Source organism: Humulus lupulus, chromosome 1, assembly GCF_963169125.1.
Source record: "Humulus lupulus chromosome 1, drHumLupu1.1, whole genome shotgun sequence".
NCBI lineage: Eukaryota > Viridiplantae > Streptophyta > Magnoliopsida > Rosales > Cannabaceae > Humulus > Humulus lupulus.
Genome location: NC_084793.1, coordinates 27,265,627 through 27,277,813, shown reverse-complemented (window position 1 = coordinate 27,277,813; position 12,187 = coordinate 27,265,627). Strand labels below are relative to the sequence as shown.

General features: G+C 37.6%; 1 non-coding gene across 1 annotated transcript; it reads left to right on the top strand.

The window, feature by feature from the left end:
• Positions 1 to 10,576: 10,576 nt before the first annotated feature.
• LOC133813200 (small nucleolar RNA R71) lies at positions 10,577 to 10,683 on the top strand. Its single transcript, XR_009884237.1, has one exon. It is a non-coding gene; the product is annotated as a small nucleolar RNA R71 (small nucleolar RNA).
• The last annotated feature ends 1,504 nt before the right edge of the window (positions 10,684 to 12,187 follow it).

The window sequence follows — 12,187 nt, the reverse complement described above, 5'->3', positions numbered from 1 at the left end:
ATTCATGGATTAATCTCTGCATAAATATATGAAGATAATAGGTGTTTAACACCCAAAATGTGACTACCACTAAGCGGTAGTTGTAGTAAGATTAGGTGGTCGATCTACAAGGAGGTAACCTAAAATCAAAAGATTAGTAGAAAATAACACAAAAAGTTAGTAACAATAAATAAATAAAATTGTAAATGAAAAGAGGTTTGAGATTTTGGTATTGTCTTTTTGATAAGGTGATAAAATGATATAAGTGAAATAAATGTAAGATGTAATCAAGATTTTGAGAAAATGAAAGATTTCAAGAGTCATCTATATGCTTGTTTAGTTACTTGGTTACTTGATTTACAAAAATACACAAGTAAATAGTTCATATCCCAACATTTACTTGAAAAATCTAACATTAAAGTTCATATTATTTTCTAACAAAAGTTCATTTGAGTTATAAAGTTATTTACTTTAAAAGCACAATGTTAATCTTATGAAAAATCTAAGAATGAAAAAATACCCAAGGGCAATAATGCAATAGAATATTAGACATAAAATTATGTATCAATATTACTTTTACTAATTAGAATCACATAGAAAGAGCATGACTAATCCTATATACCATTAGCATAAGTAAATAAAGATAACAAAATAGAGATGGAGATGAAAGAACATAAATAACTCAAATATATTACATTAAGAACATAGTAAATCAAAGTAGCAAAATAACATCACTAGCATATGGAATCATCCCTAACCTTACTAGGAAGATTAGACCATTATGTTCATGATTCTCACAAAATTCTAAGAAGAAAATGAGTAGAAATTTTGCTATAGTTTCTTTACTCTAAAAATTACATATATATTATGAAGAAAGAGTCCCTATTTATAGATGGAGAAAATGACTAAAACGAAATTAAACAAAAAAATGGGGTTTATAAAATAAATCTGAAATATTAATAATAAAATATGATTTTGAAAAATCAAATCTTATTATTAATACTAACCTAGCTATTTTGGTGTATGGTCATTTTTCCCTTTTTTCAAATACCACAAAAACACGAGCTTTAAAGCTCAAAATAGCAAATTTGCAAAGCCCAATACCCACAAAATATGGGTTGAAGGTGGCTGGTGGCAGATATGGGTTTTGACCCATTCACAGCCAATGAAAATGTGACACGTAGGTAGGCTGCTAGGAAGGCTTCAGATTGGGCTCTTTGGGTCGAAATGATGAGGAGGCTTCGGCTGAAGGAAGCAAGGCTGCTGGTTGCTTGGGCCTTTATTGGGCTGGTGGTCACGTTGGAGTGAAGCTGCTGGGACGCGTGGAGATGCTTGGACGTTGAAGAGGATTTGAGCCGTTGGAGATGCTTGGATGCTGAGAATGGAGCTACGGGCCTGGGTCTGTGTTGGAGAAGCTGAAGCTTGGGCGGCTGGCTGAAGGATTACATTGGGTTGGGGAGAAGGCTGGGTTAAGGCAGAAAGAGACCAGGAGGCTCACGGACAGGTGGCAGGCGAGGAGCTGCTTTGGAACGCGTGGCGCGTTGAGATAATGCCACCTGGCGCACTGAGGGAGGAGGAGAAAGGCTGGGCCTTTGGTTTGGGCCTTCGGGACTGGGCCAAATTCCTCAAAAATGCCACTTTCTTCATTTTCTTTTTCAGTTTTAACCATTCATTGTTCTCTCTTTTTATTAATGTCCAAATGCAATTTATTTCATGAAAATTAAACACAAATTAAATCAAAAATTAATATTTTCAATTAAAAAAAATATTACAATAAATTTATGAAAATATTAATTAAAACTTAATTTATTTTACACTTTAAAACCAATAAATTTGCATTTTTGAGCACTAATCACAACCCCAACTAGCTTATTGCTAGTCCCTAGCAATTAAAGTAAAAAAGAAAATTGTCAAGTTGAATAATCAAGTCAAACCAAGCAAAATCATCTAAACATTTTCAAAGTATCAGCAAGAAGTCAGAAATTACTATCTAAGCTACTATAGTTGGGATTTCAGAGTTGTGTGTGTGTGCACCAAACCATATTATTTTTATAGCAAGTCATAACACAAATAGTATTGAAAATTTTCAAAAGTATAAAGATTTCAACTCCAAATTCCTCACGGGCATTGAAAGTATTTGTATGGGAAGGATTACACTCTTGGAGTTGGAAATGTAACAGTTTACGCTCAAATGAGAAAAGATAAACTTTTTAGGACAAGCAATTTGAACAAGTATTGATCACAAGATAGACAAATCAACTTATTAGAATTCAAATGACAAACAACCTTTGAGATTTATATGAGAAAACTCCAAGAACAAAATGACAACTAACTAGAAATGATAAATAAGAAAATGAACTATAAAGATAATAAAATTGTTTTTTTAATACAATTACACAAAATAATAGTAATAGAAATATATATATATTTTTTGAACAACTACAAAATAATAGAAGGAAGTGTTGCTCTTGTTCTTTTTTTTTCATTTATCTAATATATTTTTTTCTTTTGTTGTCTTCTTTTTTTTCATCATTCTTTTCCCTTTTTTTTTTCAATTTTTTTTTACAAGAGACAACACAAAAATGAAAGGAAATTACAAACAAAATCTATTGAACATAAATTTATAAATTATTACAAAGACTCATTCTTATATGAAAAACATCCCTGTAGTAAATGTCATGTTTTAAATTCCAAAGGTGTGACTTTACCAACTCAGATAATCAATAAAAGTTCAAAAAGTTGTTTTCTCAACTCTCACAACTCACCAAGAAATGAAAAACTTTAAACTTGAAATTTCTCTCAACTATTTGTGTTAACAACCAATTTATCACATGTTTGGAAAGTGTACAAAAGAACTCTTAAAATCATTTCTTAATAGCTAAACATAGTAAGAACTGACTCAAACTAACAAGTTATACTCATGCTTGGATAATTTTGAGAAAATTTGACTTAAAAATTCAACAAGACAATAATATTTTCCAAATGAATGCTAATGATGTAACAATAAGATTTTCCAAATGAAAGTCAATGCATGCTCACCACCCCCAACCAAAAATCAGGTAGTTTCCTCAATGTCAAAATGAATAATCAATGAAAAAGGTAAGGAGAGAGAACACTTGGATGATGACCATGTCCATGAGGCAAGAGCGAAAATAGCCTGGTAACAATATCCCAAAACAAAATACGAAAAAGCATACAAAAATAAAAGAAAGACAGAAAAATAAAGATAATGAAAAATAAAAATAAAAATAACAACAACAAACCATTTAGAACTTCAAAGTGTATAGATTGGGTCCATAAGAATGACCTTTTCAACACGACTCACACTCTCAATGTAATGCTCCAGTCTTTGGCCATTAACTCAAAAAATTCTCCCATCGATTGGGTCCTCGACCTCAATAGAATCGTTGGGAAATGCTTGCTTCACTACAAATAGACCAGTCCATCGCGATCGCAGTTTATCAGGATGCAAGTGCAAGCGAGAATCGTACAGATGTACTTTTTGATTTGGCTCAAAGTGTTTTCGTAGGATTTGTTTGTCGTGAGCGATTTTCAATTTTTCTCTATAAACCCTGGAATTGTCATATGCATCATTTCTCAACTCCTTAATTTTGGACAACTGGAGTTTGCGATTGATACCTGCGGCATTCAGATCAAAGTTTAGGGCTTTGATAGCCCAATATGCTTTATGCTCGAGCTCGACAAGTAAATGACAGGCTTTTCCAAAGATAAGCCGATAGGGAGACATCCCAACAGGGGACTTAAAAGCAGTGCGGTATGCCCAAAGAGCGTCTAGAAGGCGTGTAGACCAATCTTTGGGGTCGGGATTTATTGTCTTTTCCAGAATGTGTTTTATCTCCCTATTGGCTAACTCAGCTTGACCATTGGTCTGTGGATGATAGGCATTTGCAACTTTATGAAGTACACCGTACTTGCGCATAAGAGCCTCAAAGGATCGGTTGCAAAAATGAGTGCCTTGATCACTGATGATAGCGCGAGGGGTACCAAACCTTGATAACACATTTTCTTTCAAGAATTTTACAACAGTAGCGTTATCATTGGTTATGCATGGTACAGCCTCGACCCGTTTGGAAACATAATCAACAGCGAGAAGAATGTAAAGGTAGCCAAAAGAAGGTGGAAATTGTCCCATAAAGTCTACCCCCCAACAATCAAATATTTCAATAACAAGAATTGGGTTCAAGGGCATCATGTGCCGACGGGATAAGGATCCTAACTTTTGGCACCTTACACAAGAACGACAGAAATCATTGGTGTCTTTGAACAAAGTGGGCCAGTAAAGACCGCATTGTAAGGTTTTTGCAGCAGTTTTCTTCACAGAGAAGTGACCACCACAAGCATCATTGTGGCAAAAGTTCAGCACACTTGACACCTCATCGTCGTGAATGCATCTTCGCATGATTTGGTCGGGGCAATACTTGAATAAGTATGGGTCATCCCAAAAGAAATTGCGCACCTTGACCAAAAATTTGCGTTTGTCTTGTGAACTCCATTCAGATAGGAGTTCACCTGTTACTAAGTAGTTTACAATGTGAGCATACCACAGTAACTTAGCAACAGAAAGCAATTGTTCATCGGGGAAATCATCATGAATAGGTGGACCGTCAGCGGGATCGCTGAATTCAAGTCGGGACAAGTGGTCAGCGACGACATTTTCAACACCTTTCTTGTCTTTGATCGTTATGTCAAATTCTTGCAAAAGAAGGATCCACCGTATTAATCGCGCCTTAGCATCCTTTTTGGAAAGGAGATACTTAAGGGCGAAGTGATATGTGAAGATCGTAAAAGGTGATCCAATCAAATAAGAGCGGAATTTGTCAAGGGTAAAGACAACGGCAAATAACTCTTTTTCAATGCTGGAATAGTTCATTTGAGCACTATTGAGAGTTCAGCTTGCATAATAGACAACAAAGGGTTCCCCCCCCCCCCCCCCTTCATTGTCCTAGCACAACTCCCACAGCAAAGTTGCTGGCGTCACACATGATCTCGAAAGGAAGAATCCAATCGGGTGACTGAATGATGGGAGCAGAAGTGAGTGAATTGACAAGTGTTCGGAATGATTCCTCACACTTAGGTGTCCATTCAAAAGTGGCATCTTTGGCTAGGAGGTTGCTTAGCGGACGGGCAATCATTGAAATTTTTTGTATGAACCTCCTATAGAAACCAGCATGACCAAGAAATGACCTAACATCTTTGACAGTCTTAGGAGTCGTGTAATGCCCCAAATTTCCTAATAAGGTTTAGGACCTTGATTAGGAGGTCGGGAGGGCCATAATTGATTTATTATGTTATTAAGTGATCATATGCATGTTTAGGTGTATCAAATATGCATGTGAGCTCATTTTTAACTAATTGGGTGATTTTCATATTTTGGCCATATCAGGCATATTTGGCATATATGTGATATGTGTGTGGTGCTTTATTATTGTTTGGTTATGCCAAGGTTACTCATCACAAGACGATCCTAGGAGGTAAGCTAGTGGGAAAGTCACAATGGGATTTATTCTTGACTTGGAGTGAGTCAAGGGGTAATTAGAGCATTATCGGGTTACTGGGTAATGGGAATTAATATTTGGTGATAAATTGGGAGTTAGTAAGATCAAGGGGAAATTCTGGAGGTTTTGACTATAATATTCCCAGGGGTGTTTTCGGGACCCCAAGCACTAGGTTTTATTTGAGATTACTTAAACTTGAAGTAACATTTTAAAAGAATAAAAGAACGTTCTCTCTCCCTCAAAGTTTCCTTTTCATCTCCCGATCGTGTTTTTGAAGGTAACTTGAGTTCTAGGACTCGGATTCAAGCGAGGATCGAGGCATAGCAATCCTAGGGAAGATTAAAAGCTTTTTAGATGGAAGATTTAGTTGGAAACAACTCAATTGGAGGTAATTCAAGTTTTAAGTTTTTAAAGTTTTTAAGCTTGAATTGGACTTTGTGTTTTGATGAGTTTTTGTTAGATTTGAAGCTTAGGTTTTATGGGTTTTGGATCATGGGGATGTTTGGGAACTTTAATTTTTGGATTTGAGGGTGTTTAGGTATGTTTTTTGGAGGTTTTAAAAGGTTAAAAGCGGAGAAAAATGGCTGGCCCGAAGTTGGGCCGCGACCCTGTTCTTGGGCGCCGCGGCCCTAGTTCGAAGAAGCTGGTGAGGGCTTATTGGCCTTGCTGGGCGCCGCGGCCCTTGCTCCTGAAGTGGCTGGGGGCCGCGGCTCAAGGTGTTAGGGCCGCAGCCCTTGGGCAGGTTTGAGCCCGTTTGAGTGTTTTGACCTCGGGAACTTGGTTTTAGGCCTTGGGATCATTCTTACTACCCGGATTGGTGGGGGTTTGATGTCTTGGAGGCTATCCGGGATTGGTTTTAGAACTTGAACTCATTGGATCACCATTTGTGGTTGTGAGTAGGTTATCACTAGAGGCTTGGAAGCATGATCGTGCTTGTGGTTCGTTTGTTGGTAACCTGTGCTTGGACCAAAGGTAAGAAAACTGCACCCCATATGTGACATGCATGGTTATTCTTGATGCATGTTGGATGCTTAAATATGATGCATGTGATGCACGAGAAACATGTGATTAGGGCATGCCATGAATATTGAATATGAGATTGTTCAGAGCTTGAGCCTCTGTGTGTATGCATGATCTTAATTGTGCTAGTAATTGTTAAGTAAGCATGCTGAATGCCCTGTATTTGAATATTAGACATATGATATATGTTTGGTAGCATTTCTTACTTGTGCATGGCCTTGATCACTCAGATTTGGCATTGGTCGTGTGTTACCGACCTGGGAGCCAGTAACGGCATAAGCGTCATGACCACAGGGCCGATAAAAGATTAGATCTAATCGACATTCTGCATTAGAAGACTCAACAAGAGCATTAATGCCGGACCGACCTCAAGTTCGATGAAAACTAAAAGCGCTTGTGTGACTTACCCATCAGTCACTCATCTGTTAAGTTAGAGACTTACCCATCAGTCTCCCATCTGTTCAAGCTAGTGACTTACCCAGCAGTCACTCATCTGTTTAAGCTAGTAACTACCCATCAGTCACCCATCTGATTAGAGCCATTGCAGGAAAGCCCAGGTAACGGTTTCGTTACACGGTTATGGGCACCGAACCCCATAGTGACTTGCTTGTCAGTCACTCAGTATGGTTAACAGAACCTCAAAGTGATATTCACTCATCTGTTCAAGGCTATAAGCTCTGTATGATCATTTTGATCATCATATGCATGGCTTTGGGTGCTGAGCCCTGTAGTGACTTTCTTGTTGGTCACTCAGTATGGTTTACCAGAACCTCAAGTGTTGAAACACTCATTTGATTAGGATTGACTTGATAGTCATCCAATCAGAAGGGCAGGATTCCTTATCCTTGATACCCCAGCATTGGTTGAACTTATTTGCATGCTTGAATAAAGCTATGTTGCTAGGCATGTCAGATATGATTTGATATCATAATATGATTGTTCAAGGGCATATTGAGTTTTCTTGCTGGGCTTCGGCTCATGGGTGCTATGTGGTGCAGGTAAAGGCAAAAGAAAGTTGGACCATCCTTGAGTTGGAGAGCTTAGTTGACGACGTGTACATATGCAGCTGCTCGACCGCTACGGCCGAGGTTTGAAGGAGAAGAACTAAGGTTAAATCCTGTTTTGCCACTTAGATCGGCTGGTTGTAAATATTTTGTTGTAATAAATCTTTAAATTACATTTTTTGGATCCCAATGTATACAGTAAACGTTTTAGTGAAACGTTATATCTTAACCAAAATTTGTAATCTTTAAACCGTTAATCATACTTAGTTACACGTTTATGGCCAAATGACTCGATTAGCGAGTTTAGCACTGTTTGCAATGTGCACCGTAACGGTCCCTGGAGTTTAGGGCGTTACAAGTCGGCAGGTTGGAGATAAGGTCGACTTTGGATTGATCAACCTCAATTCCTTTTTGAGAAACAATGTGGCCTAAGACTATGCTAGAAGATACCATGAAGTGGCATTTCTCCCAATTGAGTACAAGTCCTTTCTCAATGCATCGTTTTAAAATAGCTTCAAGATGAAAAAGACATGTCTCAAAGGAGTTTCCAAAAACGGTTAGGTCATCCATGACTAAAGATGCTCATCATGCATCTTTGGAAAGTAGCTAGTGCGTTACACAAGCCAAATGGCATACGCCGGAAAGCAAAAGTGCCAAAGGGACAAGTGAAAGTGGTCTTATCTTGATCCTCTAATGCAATCTCAATTTGATAATAGCCAGAATAGCCATCAAGAAAGCAATAGAAAGGATGACCAGCTACACGTTCAAGGATTTGATCAATAAATGGGAGTGGAAAATGATCTTTGCAGGAGGCGGCATTTAATTTTCTATAATCGATGCACATGCGCCACCCCGTCACCATTTTTGTGGGGACAAGGACCCCTTTTTTGTTTTGGATCACGGTGACACCAGATTTCTTGGGCACGACTTGAGTTGGACTGACCCACTTGCTATCAGCTACGGGATAAATAATACCAGCGTCTAGCAATTTCAAAACTTCATTTTTTACAACTTCCTTCATTATGGGGTTCAGTCGCCTTTGAGGGTCTCTTCGAGGGATGGCTTTGTCCTCCAGATTGATTCGATGGGAGCAAATTAAAGGGCTAATACCTTTGATATCAGCAAGCGTCCAACCTATCACAGATTTATGTGTTCGTAGTAGCTCGAATAACTGTAATTCTTGAGAATTTTGAAGGTTGGACGAGATGATAACTGGAAAGGTTTCGCCATCTCCCAAAAAGGCATGTTTCAAACCCTCGGGAAGTTGGGTCAATTGAACAATTGGAACCTCTTCGGCTGAAGTTTTCGGCTGTGACCTCTCACGAGGTAGCTCTTCAAAGCGAGGTTGCCAAAACTGAGTCCTTCTATTGCGTGAGTCTATGCGATCTGATATTGTAATAGTAGACTCAATAGAACTCAGACTTTCGTTGTCAAACAAAAGGAGGAGTTCATCAAGATTATCAAAGTTGCTTCGCAATTGAACCTCCTCGGGAATTATAATGTCAATCATGAATGTTTAATGGCATTCATCATCTTCTCGAGGTTGTTTCTCGATGTGGAAGATATTGACTTCAAGAGTCATGTTTCCAAACGATATCTTCATTGGATCATTTCGACAATTGATCAAAGCATTTGCAGTAGCAAGGAATGGTCTTCTGAGGATAATAGGAATTTTAGACTCCATGTTCACCACAGATTGGGTATCAAGAATAAGAAAATCCACAGGGTAATAGAATTTTTCAATTTGAACCAATACATCCTCAACAATACCCCTAGGATATTTGGTGGAACGATCAGCAAGTTGTAGTACAACAAATGTTGGCTTCATTTCTCCAAGACCGAGTTGCGAGTATACAGAGTAGGGCATGAGGTTGACACTCGCACCAAGATCAAGTAAGGCTTGGCTGACTTCATGGGTCCCAATTTAGCAAGAAATGGTGGGACAACCGAGATCTTTGTATTTCGGCGGTGCCTTTTGTTCAATCACCGCACTCACTTGCTCGATCAAGAAGGCAATCTTCTTGACATGGTGCTTCCTTTTTGCAGTGCAAAGATCCTTGATGATTTTGGCATAAGCGGGCACTTGTTTAATGATGTGAAGCAAAGGAAGATTAATCTTCACTTGTTTTAAGTGCTCAAGGAGTTCAACTCGGTTATCAGGAAGTTTCCCAATAGGTTTCAAAGCCTGGGGAAATGGTACTTTTGGAGTGCTGGGAGTGTTGGATTTTATGGGTGGGTCTTGCAGAGTTTTACCACTTCTCGTCGTGATGGCATTCACTTCCTTGACATTTTGATCATTAGAATTTGAAGATTGGGCCATGTGTTGGCCTTGCACATTGAATTTCGGTTGGGAAGGAAGTTTGCCTTTTTCCGTAATGGCCAAGGATTCAGTTAATTTTGAGAATTGACATTTCATTTCCTTGATTTCTTCCATCATTTGGCGATTTAGTTTGGATTGTTCCTCCATGAATGCATGAAGAGTATTCTTGAGAGAATTTCGTTGTGGATGAGCATTGTATTGAGGTGCATAATACGCCTTTGATGGTTGAGCTTGGTTGGAATCTCTCCAACTGAAATTTGGGTGGTTTCTCCAACCAGGGTTGTACGTATGGGAGAATGGCTTATTATATGCCCCTAAGGCATTGCATTACTCCTCATAAAACCCCCTCATTTCATTAAAAGCTAAGGAGTCCTTAGCTAAATGCTTCGTCCCTCCACAAACAAAGCATGGTTCTTGCAGTTCCGCTTGAGCGATCATGTGCGATTTTTGGCCATTTTACATCATTAAGACCTCAAACTGCTTTTCAAAGCTTCGAGTTGGGCCTTAACACTATCCTCTTCTCGAAGTTGATAGATCTCAGATGTTTTATGTCAGTTGGTGCTGTCAGTAGCACTTGAACCAGTCCAGGTGTGAGACTTTTTTGCAGTTTCTTCAAGATATTCAAGAGCATCGTCTAGCTCTTTTTTGAGGAATTCACCATTGTATAGCATTTCTCCAAACTGGCGCTCATGACTCATGAGACCTTCATAGAAGTACTAACCAAACGCCAGTTCTCATAGCCATGGTGCGAGCACTAATTCAACAGATCTTTGAATCTTTCCCAGACTTGATAGAACGTTTCATTGTCCTTTTGGGAAAATGTGGAAATCTATCATTTTAGACTGTTGGTCTTATGGCTAAGGAAGTGTTTCAGAAAGAAAGATTTGGTCATCTCCTCCCATGTTCCAATCGACCTAAGTCTCAAAGAGTATAACCAACTTTTGGCTTTGTCCTTCAAGGAGAAAGGAAAGAACTTCAGTCGCACAGCATCGACATTTTCGGCTCGGTTATAGAACGTAGCTACTACCTCCTCAAATTCTCTAATATGCACGTATGGGCTTTCGTTTTCCATTCCATGAAATGTGGGCAAGAGTTGAATCATGTCAGGTTTAAAGTCTAATGCGGGCATATTAGGAGGGAAGCTAATGCATGAAGGCGTGGAAGTGCAAGTAGGATGGAGGTAGTCATTGAGAGTTCTTGGTTGGATTTCATCATTGCGAGCCATTGCTAATGGATTATAATCAGCGAAAGTTTGTGGAGAAGCAGGATTGGTGGAAGGAGTTCCGGAAGGAGTGGTGGATGAATTGGAAGAAGTGTCAGTAGAAGTTTTGTGATGATTCATCCACTCTCGGAAATTAGAATTAGATTTTTTGATTTTTTTGATTTTTTTTTTGTTAAACTTGTTCCCAGGTAGATTTGGAGGTCTTCGGGTGATCTCCAACGTCTTACTAGAACTCCCCGAGGTTACTGAGTAAGTATGGTGGATCACAAGTTAACCTTTTCGACCAACAATCTTTAAGCAGATTGGAATTGCTTATTTTGACAGAACAAACTTGGTTTTCTTATAGTAATAAGTTCAACAATGTAATAGTGCAAATGTATATGCTCGAAATGTTCCCAGGCCGATTGGGAAGGTTGTCAAGGTACCGCTTTAAACGCACACTTGCCTAGATAGAACTCCCCGAGGTTCCCAGGTAAGTGTGGAGGGTAACGCTATCACAAACCTTATTTAACAACCAATCTTTCTAGACAGAACAATATCGGTTCCTACCATTTGTAATATTACACAATTGTTCCCAATACTAAGCGTTTTATGATTGAAATTTTATGAACAATTTTATGCAATTTTATGTTTTTTTTTTTGTTTTGAAAAACCTAAATTCTAAGGAAGTCTAAGGCAAAGAAAATAAAAGCCTAAACTAAGTAACAAAATAAACAACACAAAAATAAAATAAAGAAAAGAGAATTAAAGTAAAGATGGAATAACAAGCTTAATTTTTTTTTTTTAAAATGTATTAAACTAAAAAAAAATAGAATATAAATTAAGAAAGAAAAATGGAGTAAGAGTTAACTAAAAAGGAAAAAAATAATTATATAAATATATATGGTTTTTTTTTTTAACCAAAAGAAGGGAAATTGAAAAAGAAAAAAAATTAAATAAATAAATAAAAATTAAAGAAAGGAAATTGAAAAAAAAAGGAAATTTAAAATAAGAATATATATATATAAATTTTTTTTTTCGATTTTTTTTATAGTTATGTATATATATATGAATATTTATAATATAAATATTTTTTTTTTACCAAAAAAAAGAATAAAAAAGAAAAAGAAAAGATATATATTTAAAT